We start from the raw sequence: 16,375 nt of genomic DNA, 5'->3' as shown, positions 1-16,375 counted from the left end.
GTGACATAAGTATGACATCATATTGGAAGGGAAATATCTAAGGAAATTGAAGGGATCATTATTAAGAAACCTCTGAGATGATAGAAGTCAAGAGACAGAAAGGTGAGATGGCAGCTAATGGTGAAATTCCTATTTCAAAAATGACATGGTACACATGCAATCTTAGCAAAAATCTCATTGGTCATAGTAATATGCAGAGGGATTCACAGGAATATGCCCTTGAAGGAAGGGATCTCGACGAAAATGCAAGGGTGTGTCACATACTTTTTGCCGAGAAAGTTTTCAACGAGAAATAAAATCTAGGTGCTAGTGCTAAGTGCCAAGTATAGGTTCTATGCAGGGAGAGTAACCGATGGGGTGGAAAAAGTTTACAAAGAAATTAAGCCCTCAAGGATATAATACAACAGACCCAACCATTGGTTATATGCAAAGGTTTTTTAATAAAGAGCTCAAGCTCAAAGCAATCTACAATCTTGATCTTTGTGTATTGGTTTAGGCCTTTGAGCTTAAGGATGGATGAGTTGGTAGCTCTAGAGCACTTTCGGATATTTGAATAGCATGAACAAGTCGATAAATTTAATATTTGGCATTTGCACCATGTTTTGAAGAAGTCTCATGATTAAAGAAAACATTGTACTTTGATAAAGAAGGATTCATGAGCCAAAGGGAGTAATATTGACTTCAAAGGGAGCTAGAAGAAGAAGTTGACATGAAGGATCTGGTATGGTTTCCTAGAATAATATGAAGAAAAATTTTGTGCATTGCAGAGACAGTAGATGCGGCGATTGGTACAATCATCTCTGGATAATTTTAACTCCATAAGGTGTTTGATAAACTACTAGACGACATGTTGGATTTGATATTTGGTCAAATCTATTTGAAGAATGCCAAAGATCGAGGAAGGTTGAAGCATATTATGGTTCATGGCATAATGCAAATATGAGCCAAGAAGTTACAATCAGATCCATAGAAAATTTTAGGGGCGAATGTTCGCCCTTTGGCGAAATTAAGGGGTTTTAAATTTTTAGTGGGCGAATATTTTGTATCATAGTACATTTTTACAAATCACCTCAAATAGCCCACCTTATTTTAAGGGAGAGGGTAAAAAAGGTAAATTTAGCCCTTGAAATTAGGAGCTACAACCTTGCATTCGCCCATTTTCAAGAATAGATTTTATTTAAGTGAATCCATTCGCCCATTTTCAAGAATAGGTTTTATTTAAGTGAACCTATGGGCCAAATACCATATTTATAAAAGAGGTATGGTAAATTAATAAAAATATAAATAAATGAGAGGTATGGTAAATAAATAAAACATTTTTTATATTTACTCCATAAGTCACCTTATATACATGCAAGGGTGTAAACAAATAAAAATATAAGTAAAGTGGAGGTATGGTAAATAAATAAAATGTCTTTTTATACTTACTCAAAAGGTATGATAAATAAATAAAAATATAAATAAACTAGACGTATTGTAAATAAATAAAACCTCTTTTTATATTTAGTCCATAAGCCTCATTCTATTTTCTATTTATGAAGGCTCAAGAAAGAGGTTTTATTTAAGTGAATCCTATGGGCCAAATATCATATTTGTAAAAGAGGTATGGTAAATTAATAAAAATATAAATAAACCAGAGGTATGGTAAACAAATAAAACATTTTTTTATATTTACTCCATAAGTCACCTTATATTTACAAACACTCAAAAAATGCGTTATATTTAGGTGAAACTTATGGGCAAAATACTATGGGACAAATGCCATGGACTAGATTGTTATTAATACCATGCAAAAAAACATTATTAACCCTAATATTAGTATTAATAAAAATAAAAATGGCACATGGTATTGACCCATGGTATTCACCAAAATGGCACCTGGTATTGAACCATGGTATTCACCAAAATGGCACATGGTATTGACCCATGGTATTCACCTGGAATGTAGTCTATTTAAATGGGGGAATTAAACCAGCATAGATCCATCTTTACTCTGGATCTACTAACCCCAGAGAGGTATCAAATATCGTGATATGCAAACTAGCATAGAGTGAAAAAATATTTGATCCCTCTCAGGGGTGGATCAAGAGTAAAAATGGATGTTGTAATTTAATGTATGTTAAACATTTTAGCTTGGTTAAAATAAAAAAATAAAATAAAAATCAACTATTAATTTTATTAATTTTTATAAATTACTAATAGTAACTTTTAAGCTCCAGGTTTATAATAACCCATGGTATTGACCCATGGTAATACCAAGATCTTACAAGATTTTATAATTGAGTAAAATATTCACCATGCCTGGAGAGAGATTCGCCAAAAAATTATATATACATATTATATTATTGATAAAATCGCCTTCCATTTTTCCTATATACCATGGAGATTCGCCCATTTATTATATATATAAATTTAGGGGGGGTTCTTAAAATTTTCCCTAACCAGATCCCCATTGAAGAATAGGTAGCCAATTCATTGATGAAGTTCCTTTTCATGGATAAGTACTTTTGAGACAAGCTTAGGCTTGTGGATATCTCCTCCTTAGTTGAGAGGGAGTGAGGGTGGACACCTTTTTCTCCACGTGTCATGTACTATGTTCAAGACTAACACTCGTAAGCCTAGTGCATGAACACTAGTAGGGAGAATGGTGGATTGGATAAGTATCAAGTATGTACATTCTCGAGTCATGTATTGTGGCTGACTAGGATTAACATCCTAAGTTGTATACATGGAATTGAAAACGAATGGTACGAAGGATGTACTTTTCCTTGGATTAGGAAATGGTCCTGTGAAGTCATACCTTCAGAGCACTCAGGCGGGGTATGTGCCTTGATATGTGGTGGTGTCCAAATTTATGCCTCCCAACATTGTGCTCTAATTTATTGGAGAAATAGAGCGTACTTGTCAAGGCCTTGATATTTTAATAATGTTGGCTATGATGTTGTAAATCATAATTGATGCTTATTAATCCAGATTCATTCTTATATGAATATTTCAACTTGAGATTCTCATGTTGAATCATTATAAATACCTCCCTAGTTAAGAGGGAGTGTTGAAAATGTAACTGGTGTCAATCTTCATAATGTAATGTAATATATCATTGATGTATTCATTATATTCATTTATTATATTTTTTTAGTCAAAGCATGTTCTTCATTCTTATAGAGTCAAAAAGAGTCAAAAAGAAATTATTTTGACTCAAATAAAAATGTACTTGAGTCATGTCCCATTTGAATGTTTCAAAGAAAATTATTTTTAATTTTATATTGATTCAAAATCCACCAAAATGGTCAAAGTCGACCCTCCTTGGAACAAGTCAGCCTGGGCCTCCAAGAGCCACCTATTAGACCTCTTGGAAAGCTATATATTAGAAGAAAGTTTAACCTAATTGAATATCATTCATTTCGACCAACAAGCATACATCTGAAACCAACAAAGAAGAGGAGTAAAAGGAAGTCAAAAGAGAGAGAAGGACGAAGTCAAAAGCAAGCATAATATTCCATGTTTGACCAAAGTTTTGATCTAATGGTAGCTCACACGTGTGGAGTATAACTTCTGTGGAGAAGGCCAAATCTTTCGAGGTTTCCACAGGGCCAAATTTTGGCCTCCCATTGCAAGTTTGAAATTTTAGTGTTGACCGGATTTGGACAATTTGGCCATCATTGATTTTGACAAGAGTTGGCTAGATTTGGAGGTGACCTAGAGGTGGGTTGGACTTGACATCTTGGTGTTAATTTTGGGTCTTGGTCTTGGTCTTGGAAAGCTGATTTTGATCTAATTCTATAAGAGAAGGATTGTTAAGTTTTCCCCCTTATAGGAATTTTTCCTAGCTTGGAGCCTAATTTTTGTGTCTCTTGCTTCTTCGTGATCTCTATACTTTCCTAGAAGAATCAATAATTGTATAATTGCTTGATGAAAAAGTCACAAACAATAATAAGAAGATCACTAACATTCACAAGTAATTATCAAGAAAAAGAAATCAATAATAATCTATACTCCACTTGATTTCTCAACATATGAAGGGTGTTATTAAAGATTCGTATATCTAATTATAAAATTCATATAGAAAAAAAAAAATCCTATTATTTCTAAAAAAAAATAAAGTTTTATGATTATATAAAACATAAAAATAACCATCCTTCAATTAAACTTAATATTAAACTTAATAAGACATAAAGCCTACATTAGTAATTCCTAAAAGTGAAAAGCTTAAAGACTATCTCTAGGGATTATTAGCGCTTCCCAATATTACTCTCTCATTTAAAAGCTACTCTTCAATATATAAACCAACTAATTTAGTGAAGAGAAACCCTTCCTTTCCATAGGAGAGATCCTATTGCAAAAGGTGTCGTATGGGAATTTTATGATATTTATTTACGTAATAAATTTGTGTAGATGTTGCACAAAATTTCCACTTAGCCCCGACAATTTTTGTTTTGGCTTAGTGAAATTCTTATACAAGATCCTTTATTCTAATCTCTAAATAGAGAATCCTAAAGAAGAGAAAAAAAAAGCTATTATGAGGGATGCCCCTCATCGTGAGAGGTAAACTGAACATAATATAATAATAAAGAAATTCAATATAGTTCAAAATAGTAATTACATATATAAACTAAAGATACTAAATCCTTCTAACCTTTTAAAGACCCAGACTTACTTTATCTTAAACAAGGGATGGGGAGGTTCGTACCTCATCCCTAAACTCAGTGTTCTAAAAAACCCTTGTATAGGGGCTAGGGTTTTCCCTGCTATCGGTGTGCTAATCTATTATGAACGGATAACCTACTAACATAATGAAGGGAAGGTTACTCTTTACTCCATTGAATTCCTTCATTGGAGAGGATATGATCACTAATGGTAGTCAAACCATAAGAAATGTAAAGTTAAGGAAAATAAACCACTACAACTAGGATTTGTAGGAACAAAAAATAAAGAGAAGCTACAACAAAGTTAGAGTTAAGTTAGAGTTTTTCGGAAGAAAAAAAGAAAAGCAAAACAAAGAATATTTTGAATACAATTTTTAGCATTGAAGTGATTGTAAAATAATAATTAAAAAAAAATGTTAAAATGAAAAGAATGATATTACAATAAAAAAAATTATGGAGATATGTATGCAACTACGATAACCCCTTATGGATTATTCTCTTTAATAATTCTCTTCTCCACACCTTATTTTGCAACCTTTTATTTTTCTTGATAAAAATCTCTTGCAAAACAATGGATTAAAGTTTCCTTTAATTCACTTGAAAAGATTTCTCTCTTCTTTTTTTTTAACTAATACATTAATAAACTAACATAGATCCATCTTAACTCCATATCTATTAAGTTTTGAGAAAGATCAAATATCTCAAGAAGCAAATCTCTTTTTAAATGCAAATCTCGAGGAAAAGTCTGCACTTCAAGTTTTGATTCCTCTCGAAGCTTCGTAGATAAATATCTCAAGATGCAAATCTCTTTTTGAATACAAAACTCTAGAAAGTTTGCACCTCAAAAGATTTGATTCTTCTCGAGGCTTCATAGATCTAGATTTAAGATTGATTTATACCAGTTCTCAATAATATTATTTATATTTATATAAATTTTACATCTCTATATATAGAAATATTCTTATTTTTAATTTTATTAAAATCTTGATAATACACACATTTATATATATGGGGATTTTTATTTGACATGTTATATATTTTTTATAACATTTTTTTAAAGTAATATGCATATCATTGATGATATAGCTAGATATATAACTTAAAAAAAATATTGAATTTTTATCTACTTATTAATTAAATTCAAATATGAAGAATTGAATATGAATTATTATTTTATTTTATATGTTCAGCTATATATATATATATATATATATTTTTCAGAGGAAAAAGCGCCATAGATTATATTAAGTCAATATAAAAACCATGATTAGATACAAAAGGATGACTTGAACAGCCCCATATCAAGACATCATTGAGAAAAAGCACATAAGAGGGATGACAGATAGCACAGCTTAACATGGAGACTGTGGAAAAAAGAGCAGACCAATATATATGTGGGTTTATTAATTAAATTTATTAATTTTATTTATTTTTAAACTATCACAATTAGGATTATGAATTATTATTATTTAAACTTATTTAAGTACGATATACATATTATGATAATATGGAAAAAATTATTTGTATTTTTATTAATAAAACAAAATTACAATATAACAAATTGAGTTGAATCAATCTATTATTTTCATTACTTTTTTAATTGAGTGGACATTATGTTTTTTTTTTTTTTATTATTTGATTTAATCCATTAGTTTATGAACACAACAACTTCTTTCTAATATTAAGTGGATGTTTAAATGTCTACACTCATTTATAAAGACTACAATCCCCGAATACTAAATTATAAAACACCCCTCAACATAAAAACACTTCATATTTTTAACTTTTTTTTTTAGTTTTAATACATCTTAAGATAATAAACACAATTTCAATAGGATAGCATGTTGTAAAATAATAAAGACAAAAAGAGAAGCATGTTTTGGCCAATTTTTTTAACATAAATCTTTGTGTGGAAGTAACGTTGTAAAATAATATAGGCAAGAAGAGAAGTATTCTCCTCTCCCTCTAGAGCCTTAAATGATACACGTCTAAGCCAATATGTTATCAATAAAGTTAATGTACTCCATAAATGATAGGATGCCCTTATGTTAGCACTATACATTCTTGATGGATGTTGGGTTTGTTTCTGAGAAAATTTGATGCTAATGATGGCTTGAGACCCCTCTAAAGGGGGCGATACAATTCTCTAGATGACGATGTCATGCCTTAGCCTTATGATATGAGACCCCTCTAAAGGGGGCGATACAATTCTCTAGATGACGATGTCATGCCTTAGCCTTATGATATCCCCTTAGTGTGGATTGGGGAGATGACATGGACTTGGTTGATGATGGTGTATAGATGATGACGATGTCATGCCTTAGCCTTATGATATCCCCTTAGTGTGGATTGGGGAGATGACATGGACTTGGTTGATGATGGTGTATAGATGAGGAGGATTTTGCTTGATGATTGGACACCTTGTTGATTAAATATTTTCACAAGATTTTGTAGTTGGTGCTATTAATCAACCTAAGTAGATTGCTCCCTACTAACTATATAATACATGTGTTTATGAGAAAATAATTTCAAAATATGTTGTAAGTTATGTGTTATATATATTTGATTAAATAATATGTTTTTTCACTACATGGTTTTTTTTGTTTTGCTTGATTCATAGGGAATTTAAACATTTAATTTCATGGTTTATATAATACTTCATAACACAACGATCACTAGATGCCCTTCAACTATATTATTTGTCGTCAAATATTTATATTGTGATTTGGCTTAAATATAACAAAAATTAAAATGAAATAGTAAACGGTAGATTTTGAACATTCGTCATTCAATATACGAAGAGACCAAAGTTTTTCAAGTTCTTTATTTATTTATTTTTAACACCTTTATAGTTTAATTATATTATAACATTTTGATTGAATATTTATGATTTTCAGTATTTGTGTATACTTGTATTTGAATATTTATCCCTTGAATTTTGTGGGATATTGGTTTCATATCAAGTTTGGATGTATATGATATTTTTCCAATGTGTAATCTAAACACTAGCAATAAAATGCTCAAGTTTATAATTAACAAGTATAAATTTAGATATAAGTTTGGGTGATTTTGATAATATATAAACACACCTTGTCTTAGGGGTAGCTCAATTGGTGATCGAAGTGATGTGAAATCGTTCAAGCCAAGGGATACAATGTTCAATCCCCTGGTTGTGACCCGGTCTACAGAGAAGAGGACGGGTCATAAGTCCCCAGAGGTATAGTGGTAGCGGCCATAATCGACCTCATGTCACACGAATACGATAATGACCTATTTTTCGATTGGTTATATATATATATATATATATATATATATATATATATATCTGTGTGTGTGCGCGCGCGTGTGTGCGTGTGACATGTACTAGCTAATTAAAGGATATTTATATGCTTCTATAAGCAACATTTAAAAACAAAAAATTATTTGACCTCAATCATCTAACCTTCTAAGTTCCCATATAGAGAGAAAATTAGAACATTTATGCCATCCATTTTGTTTTCTAGAAAGTTAAGTAAGAAATATGAAGATAAAGACCTGGAAGTATAAACATAAAATGTATTTGGGTTAGATTTGTCTAGTAAATCAAAAAAAAAGGTTTTCATTTCATTGTTGAATTGACTCTTATATAATGGTGTGTTGGACACCTAATCCTCTAAGGGTTGGTGTGGAAGCTGAACAACCAAAGGGAGTCCAAGGGACTACTTGGAATATGAAACCCAGGGTCACGCCATGTAGTATAAATGTATATCATGTCAATAATAGATGTAATTTCATGCTTATCATGCATACTTTGTTGTTGCCATGTATTTGTTTAACATGGTATCAGAGCTGACACATTCATAACCCGCTCAATCTTGTGTGAGCCACTTGTTGTTGTGGCTTGTGTAAATCTGTGCTTCTTTGTCTCAATGAAGTTTGTAGGTTTGTGTCTTTCTGAGCATTTGTCAGGACAGAGTTAACGTTTCTCAGCCCTACCATTTGTTTGTCGCTTGCATACCTACGTTAAGAATGCAAAGAAAATATTACTAACTCTGGTGCGTTCTATCGATCTGCGTATTGGTCTAACCACAGTAGGCGTTACTCTGCCAAACCTAACTTTCACTGAGAACAATATGTTGCGTTCTCAACCTACCTTCTAAAAAACGCCATTTTAGTTTGCCCGCGGCATTAAGAAAAAAAAACGCTCCTTCTTGCTCAAACCTGCCATCTCTACCCTGGCAAGAACACACCTCTAAATTGTCATCATATGGCACAGTATGTGTAACACCACACTCTCACGTTCTCAGTATTTCATTTTATTTCTACACATCGTTACTCCAGTCTTTTGTGTAAGCTGATATTTGAATATAGTTTTTTGCCCAAGTTGAATAGAGCTATATTAATTGCATTGGTTGTGAAAGTCGAATAGTCACAATCGAATCTCCCGCTTTCTCTGTTGTATTATGTGTTGAATCATTTATGCGATGTCTCTTGGTGCATTGAAGACTCTGATGCATTGAATTGTTGCCGCGAAAGTCGTAACTAGTGTTGGTTTATTTTGAGAAGGTTTACGTTCAATTGCAATAAGGAAGTCATGTCCGTGGTTTATTCTCTACTTTCTGTGCGTTGAATGGGCTATTATCGAGACTACTATAGGAGAACCGATCACAGTAGGAGTCGAACTATTGCGGGAGATGAGCTCGCTCAAGGAATCCAACAGGCTCGCCAGAGGCCTCCTCGACTATTAGGAGATCGTGTACGCCAAGCTAGCCGAGCCCTCTCTCATATTACGCTCTCTGCTCTCCATCCTCCGCTCTCTGCTCTCCGCATACCACCAAATAGCAGTACTCTCTTTATCTGCAACATTTGCTTGGTCTCCACACCCACTCTTGTTAAGAAAAATATCTAAAAGCTCATAGCCTGGCTCCCCTTCACACATGATGTTGATTGGCTTTGAATTCGGAATCGAGATCTATAAATCTCCTTGGTTGTACAGGGGGCAACGACCATTCTGAGAGGTTTGGGGCAAATGACCTGGTCATGGCACACATCCTTGCCGATTATGCCACTCCTCTGCCTTGCTCCTCCTCCTCTCTCCTTCATTTGATCTGCAAAGCATTCTACACTGCTCAACGCAGCCATCTGCATCTGCATCTACATGCCACCCCCTTCCATGGGTTCTACCAGAGTCTTGTACTTCTCCCACTGGGATATAACAAAAAAACTATCATCTGTATATTTTGTTTCCAGATGATCAAGCAGTACAACATCCCAATAGCTTGCAGCGATCTCTCTGTACAACTCAGCTTCTTTTATCCTACGGACATCGTTGGATGGTAACTGGGCTTGAAAATGGAGGAGAGGAAAGTGGAGATGGCGCTGGTTGTTGCGATTATTGATGCACCACTCTGAGTATTCTTCAAGTTTGAACATGGCTATGTGATAGTTAATTTCTTTTTCTGTGAACCACAATTTTATTATCTGTCTCCTGTCTCTCTGCCTGTTTCGTTCTCCTGCAATGAATGTTATGCCACTGAGGAGCACTGAGAGGGTGAAAATCACTACCCACAGGGCTACTTCATAAGAATCCATGGCCATTTCTGTGCCTTGAAAACTGATCAGGCTGTGACTTGAAAATTAATAACAATAACAACCCACTTTATGTGTTGGCAAAGTAAAGTAGATCCCTTCATATATATATGCACAGTCGGCTTGGAAAAGTCGGCTTTCTACAACCCTGTGGAAGCGACGTTGGAGGTGGTATAAAGTAGGGTGGTATAGTAGATGGTTTGCTGGTATGCACTTTCCATACTGTGTTTAAAAGATCGTAAATGTTTTTGAAATCCATGAGTTATGTTAGCTGCACTGGTGTCATATGTGCGTTAAACACTTTGTGGACTATCGTGCATATATATGGGGCTTGATGTGTTCTTTTAAAAGGATCGTAGCATAAGCATTGAAGTGTTATGTAAAGGCATTGTCATATATGATGGTATTTTAAAGGGGCCTCAACGATGCTTCCAAGGTTAGACATAGCGTAGTGAAGATCCAATTTCATTGTGATATTTCTCACATTAAGTTGTTAGACCAGCAACAGATGAACCTTTTCCAGAAGTGTAAACAACAATCGAGGCTGTATTCTCAACAAATTTAAGGAACTGTGATTTCGCAATGGATGGATCACTAAGTAATAGCACATTGATATCTCCTCTTAATCGAACTCCATCAGGCAGTCTCTTCCTTGATCCACCAAAGAGAAGACAAGTAACTTCCTTCTTAACATCAGTGTGGCCAAATATTTGAAGTTTGCTTGATTGGGTTATTCATGGCTTGGGAGGTATTATTATGGCTACTTTCCTTCATAATAGTCATTGCGCTGGTTGGATTTTAGGGGGAGAGACCCCATTAAACACCAGAAATTACTGAATTAAATTTAGTGATAATAGATGATTGCATTTGTGAATCTTGAATTTTTATTCAGATGTTATGAAAATATGTTTTGTAAGCAGGCTCTAGAACTGTTGACAAATTCCATTTGCAAAGAAAGTTGAAGATTGACTCTCTTTTTCACACTGTGAGTAGTTTGAATAGCTTGAGAAGTAAGTACACTGAAGTAGCGAGTCATTTTTTGCGTTGAAATTGATACTGCGCTATCTACCACAGTGAATTGACAATATTGGTATCCTTCTACTCGTCTAATAGTTGCAGCTATTTATCATTTTATAGGTCAATTTGTAGTTGAAGATAACATCATTTCTCTGATTATATTTGTTTGGATCGAATGGATGATGTATTGAAACTACTGAATAATTTAATACATTCCATTGTTGATGAGATGGTTAAGATCAACAAATCCTCTCTTTCCAATATTAAAATTTGTCTCCAAAATGCATAGGAGAATATTGAGTTTTTGCAGCTTGAGACAAAGCTAAAACAAGAAGAGCTACAACATCGTAAGCATAATTCTGTTCAGAACATTGAGATAAACTCCCATCAATAGCAAGCCAATATTGTTGAAGTTCATTCAGATTTAGTACCCAATGAAGCAACAGTTGTACATGCAGATGTAGAAATCCATTCTGCACTTCCCAAGTTGGTCATTAAACTTTGGGAAGAACTTGTCAACAACAAGCACAAAACATGTCTTGGATATGATAAAGAGGTGTCCTTTCATATTCCAGACTACTCCAAGACAATCCAATTTCAAAGTACTGGATTTCTTCATGACAATTCACCTTTAGATGTTCCATATTCTGCTCCTCTTCCACAGCAACAACAACAGATTGTGAAATTTCAACACTGTGACAGAGTTGGCCATATGAAAGATCACTGTTTTGATCTTCATCCATGTAAGAACTATCATAAAACCAGTCGTTCTTCAAACAAATGCTTCAAAAACAAGCCTTTTGCAAGAACAAAGATTCATCTTGGATGGATCTCTTCTTGGCAATGGGCATTAACAACCAAGAAGATATTTCAGTCATATGTCTGAACTTGTTCTAGAGTATTGAATAGTCTTGCAGTTGAGTTTTCTCCATCATCTCACCTTGTATCTGATAGGGGGGGATGTGATGGTCATCTACAAGCTTCAAAGCCACATCAAGTGAGCCTGAGCCACAACCTGCCATACTAGATTCAGAGTTGTAGCCAGAGACAAAGATGCCCATGAGCATGCCTTCAGTTGGTGATGCCTCTTCAAAGAATTGGGGACAATTCCTATAGCAGAAGACTTCCACTTCTTTCCAGTTTTAGAAGAGTTCCAGGAATTGCATTAAACATTCCAAAGTTGGTGGTAATCCTTAAACCATCATAGGTTGAGACCTCCCTTTTCAGGTTGAGGTTCTCCCTTTTATGCGGGGTGAGACCTCCCTTTCATGGTTGAAAGTTTCCCTCTTCAAAACATCAGGAGCACTTCCTCTAGCAGAAGACCTCAGCTTCTTGCCAGACCTGGAAGAGTTTTGGGAACTGCACTAAGCATTCTAGTGTTGGTGGTCATCCTTAAACCACCTCCCTTGATACCAACATTTCGGAGAGCACATTCAACTTAGTGTTGCCATGCATTTTTGCACGTGTTGTATTACAGCTCTCTTCTTGGACTCATACATAACTCTTCGGATTAAGGGGGGGAATGTTGGACACCTAATCTTCTAAGGGTTGGTGTGGAAGCTGAACAACCAAAGGGAGTCCAAGGGACCACTTAGGAATATGAAACCAAGGGTCACACCATGTATTATAAATGTATATCATGTCAATAATAGATGTACTCTCATGCTTATCATTCATACTCTGTTGCTACCATGTATGTGTTTAACATGGTGAATGCAAGTAAAATATGTGAGAACTAACATGATCTAAGACTCCTACATCATAATCTTCATTACATGCTCTAGAAATAAACGTTTCATTATGATGTTTGTATAATAGTTAATATACCATTTCTTCATTATCAAAATAGTTTCTCACTTATAAAACTTGTGTACAACTCCACAAACAATGTTGTGGTTTGATACTCTACATAGAGCTCCATGGGTTGATGTTCTACCAATAATGTGGGTACCCTGTCAAATACCCCACTCTAGCATTTTGTTAAGGAACCATATCCACATGTAGTTGGTATTAAGTTTGATTTCTCAGTAGTGTTTATGCATTGTCGCAAGCTAACATACAATGCTTTAGGTTGAATTTTTCCAAATGTGAGTACTTTGTTGAATGCCCCAATGTGCATTAAATTAGTTAAGGACCCATATCTACAGGTAATTAGTATTGAGTCCAACCCCCCATAATGCTTGTGCATTGTTGCAATGCCACATACTATTGTTCCATGCATTGAACTACTACTAATGTCATGATATCCCATCAAACGCTTTGGTTTGACATTTTGATTAAGTTCCCATAACCACAAGTAGTCAACTTGAGTTTCATCCCTTACACTATTCATGCTTTGTTACAACTCTACACACAATATCATGGATTGAACTTCTATCAATAACATAGCTGCCTTGTTGAATGTCTATGTTAAACTCGTGAATGGGTTGAGTTTCTCCTTGAAAAGGGGCTTACTTCTGAGTGGAAGTCATTGTGGAACTAGTTCAGTTTCTCCTTGAAAAGGGGCTTACTTTTTTAGTAGAAGTCATCGTGGAACTCTCCTAAGGATTTATTACATAGATCTAGTCTAACACTTAATTATATCAATTTTTTTGAAAAAATTGAATTTTTTATTGATCCTATTGACACAAACTAAGCATATCCATATTTGTTGTATGGTTTGCTTTGAAACTCGGATGCAACATTTGTTTTGACTAGAGTTGTCTAAAAATGGTAGTAAACAAACCCTTTCATGCAACAAAGTGAAGAACTCGGAAAATGAAAAATAATAATTTTGAAAATTAGATTTTACAATTACTCAAATTCCAATTCCATACTGCGATTTCTACCATCTACACCTAAAATTTGAAGTTTTTTTCAAATTTAAAACAGAAAAACAACGAAAATAATTTCACAATATTAGCCTATTCCTAGACTAAGTGCCTATCCTCCCTGCATTAAACATGTGTATGCTCCTGTTCGATACCTCCGCTGTCGTGTAGTCCGTTAGGAATCCGGATAACTCGGGCGACCCGATTCAGATCTCGGCAACGCAAAAGAATAGCGATGTATCTTGAACATATTAACTTTTACATCTATAAATAAACTATAAGGGTTTTATTTCGTAGCTGGAATAGCTCAGTTGGTTAGAGCGTGTGGCTGTTAACCACAAGGTCGGAGGTTCAAGCCCTCCTTCTAGCGGTATTCTCTTGTTACAGAGTGTACCTATTGTTTGCTTCATGGAACTCTATTTTCAACAGCTGCAGCAAATACTGTGGATCCAGCAAATATGGAACTGTTTACTGTTTTTTCAACAGCTACAAATATTTTCAAAGAATTGACTTATTCGTTAAAGGGACTGGATTCGAACTGTGGATCAGCAAATATTTTTCAACAGCTGCAAATATTTTCTAAGAATTGACCTATTCGTTAGCGGGACTGGATTCGAACTGTGGATCCAGTACATGGCACATCTCTTTTCTTGGACTGAATAATTATAACATAATGACATATTCGTTAACGGGACTGGATTCGAACTGTGGAGCTGTTTTTTCAACAGCTGCAAATATTTTCAAAGAATTGACTTATTAGTTAACGGGACTGGATTCGAACTGTGGATCCAGCAAATATACAACTGTTTACTGTTTTTACAACAGCTGCAAATATGTTCAAAGAATTGACTTATTCGTTAACGGGACTGGATTCGAACTGTGGATCCAGCAAATATGGAACTGTTTACTGTTTTTTCAACAGCTGCAGCAAATATGGAACCGTTTTTTCAACAGCTGCAAATATTTTCAAAGAACTGGCTTATTCGTTAACGGGACTGGATTCGAACTGTGGATCCAGCAAATATGGAACTGTTTTTTCAACAGCGGCAAATATTTTCAAAGAATTGACTTATTCGTTAACGGCACTGGATTCGAACTGTGGATCCAGGACATGGCACATCTCTTTCCATGCACTGAATAATTATAACATAATGACATATTCATTAACGGGACTGGATTCGAACTGTGGATCGAGGACATGACACATCTCTTTTCATGGACTGAATAATTATAATAACATAAAATGGGTTCCAAGAACCTAATGCCAACTAGTTAACTAATTTTCAACTCTTTTCATGGACTGAAAAATTATAACATAAATTGGGTTCCAGGAACTTAATGCCAAGTAGTTACCTAATTTTCATGGACTGAAAATTTATAACATAAATTGGGTTCTAGGAACTTAAATGCCAACTTGTTAACTAATTTCCATCGACTGAAAAATGATCACTTAAATTGGGTTTTAGAAACTTAATGCAACTAGTTAACTAATTTTGATGGACTGAAAAATTATAACATAAATCGGGTTCCGGGGACTTAATGCCGAGTTAAATTGGGTTCCAGGAAGTTAATGCCAAGTAGTTAGCTAATTTTCATATATGTACAAATTTTGATAGCAAATAATAAATCAATTTCACAAAACAATATTGAAAATTATATAATTTAAAGCATTGCTTCCATGATATTTCTTTTAATGCAATTTTGTGTAAAACTCATGTAATCTTTGAATATACCTGTCAAAAGATTGTCCTTAAATTTATGAATTTATTTATTATACAATATAAATTTGTTTATGTTACGGTACTAAAGAAGTATAACTTTACCACAGTTACATATCATGAAATTTACTTGACCATAGGTCAGTTAAGTAAGAATAAAGATGTTCACATTCCATACAAGTGTAAGGTAAGGTTTATTATGTTGAATTATAGTAATGAAGTTGTTCCACAAAATGTGTGGTGAGACATTGGTACTATATACATTTGTGTAAGTAGAATGTTATTTATTTATGACATGAATGAGTGTAAACAGGTTAAAGATGACTAAACTTATTCATGAACAATATAAAAAGATATAGTGTCCTCAACACTTGTTTAAATGGTTGAAGTCCAAAGACTTATTAAAGGTTCAAGTTAGTTGAGTATATTAGTTTTATAGATTAATAAAGATGAGAGAATGATACTCTTCAATTAGGTAGGAAATGATCTAGAGGCTTTATTGTACATAATTTCATCATGATAGGAAAAGTTAAAAGGGTAGAAGTAGTGGGACATGTTATTGATGCACTAGTTTTAGTTATTCAAGGAACCACATAAGATGCCCATAAGATGCCTC

At 34.1% G+C, this 16,375-nt stretch overlaps 1 non-coding gene across 1 annotated transcript; it reads left to right on the top strand.

Moving 5' to 3' along the window:
* Nucleotides 1-14,337: 14,337 nt before the first annotated feature.
* Nucleotides 14,338-14,411, top strand: TRNAN-GUU (transfer RNA asparagine (anticodon GUU)). The gene has a single exon. It is a non-coding gene; the product is annotated as a tRNA-Asn (tRNA).
* Nucleotides 14,412-16,375: the final 1,964 nt, after the last annotated feature.

Source organism: Pinus tabuliformis, chromosome 2_2 (genome assembly GCF_031772625.1).
Source record: "Pinus tabuliformis cultivar Carrire ecotype Pingquan chromosome 2_2, CPIR1, whole genome shotgun sequence".
Classification (NCBI taxonomy): Eukaryota; Viridiplantae; Streptophyta; class Pinopsida; order Pinales; family Pinaceae; genus Pinus; species Pinus tabuliformis.
The sequence above is the reverse complement of the archived record's forward strand: the minus strand, read 5'-3'. Positions and strand labels throughout refer to the sequence as shown.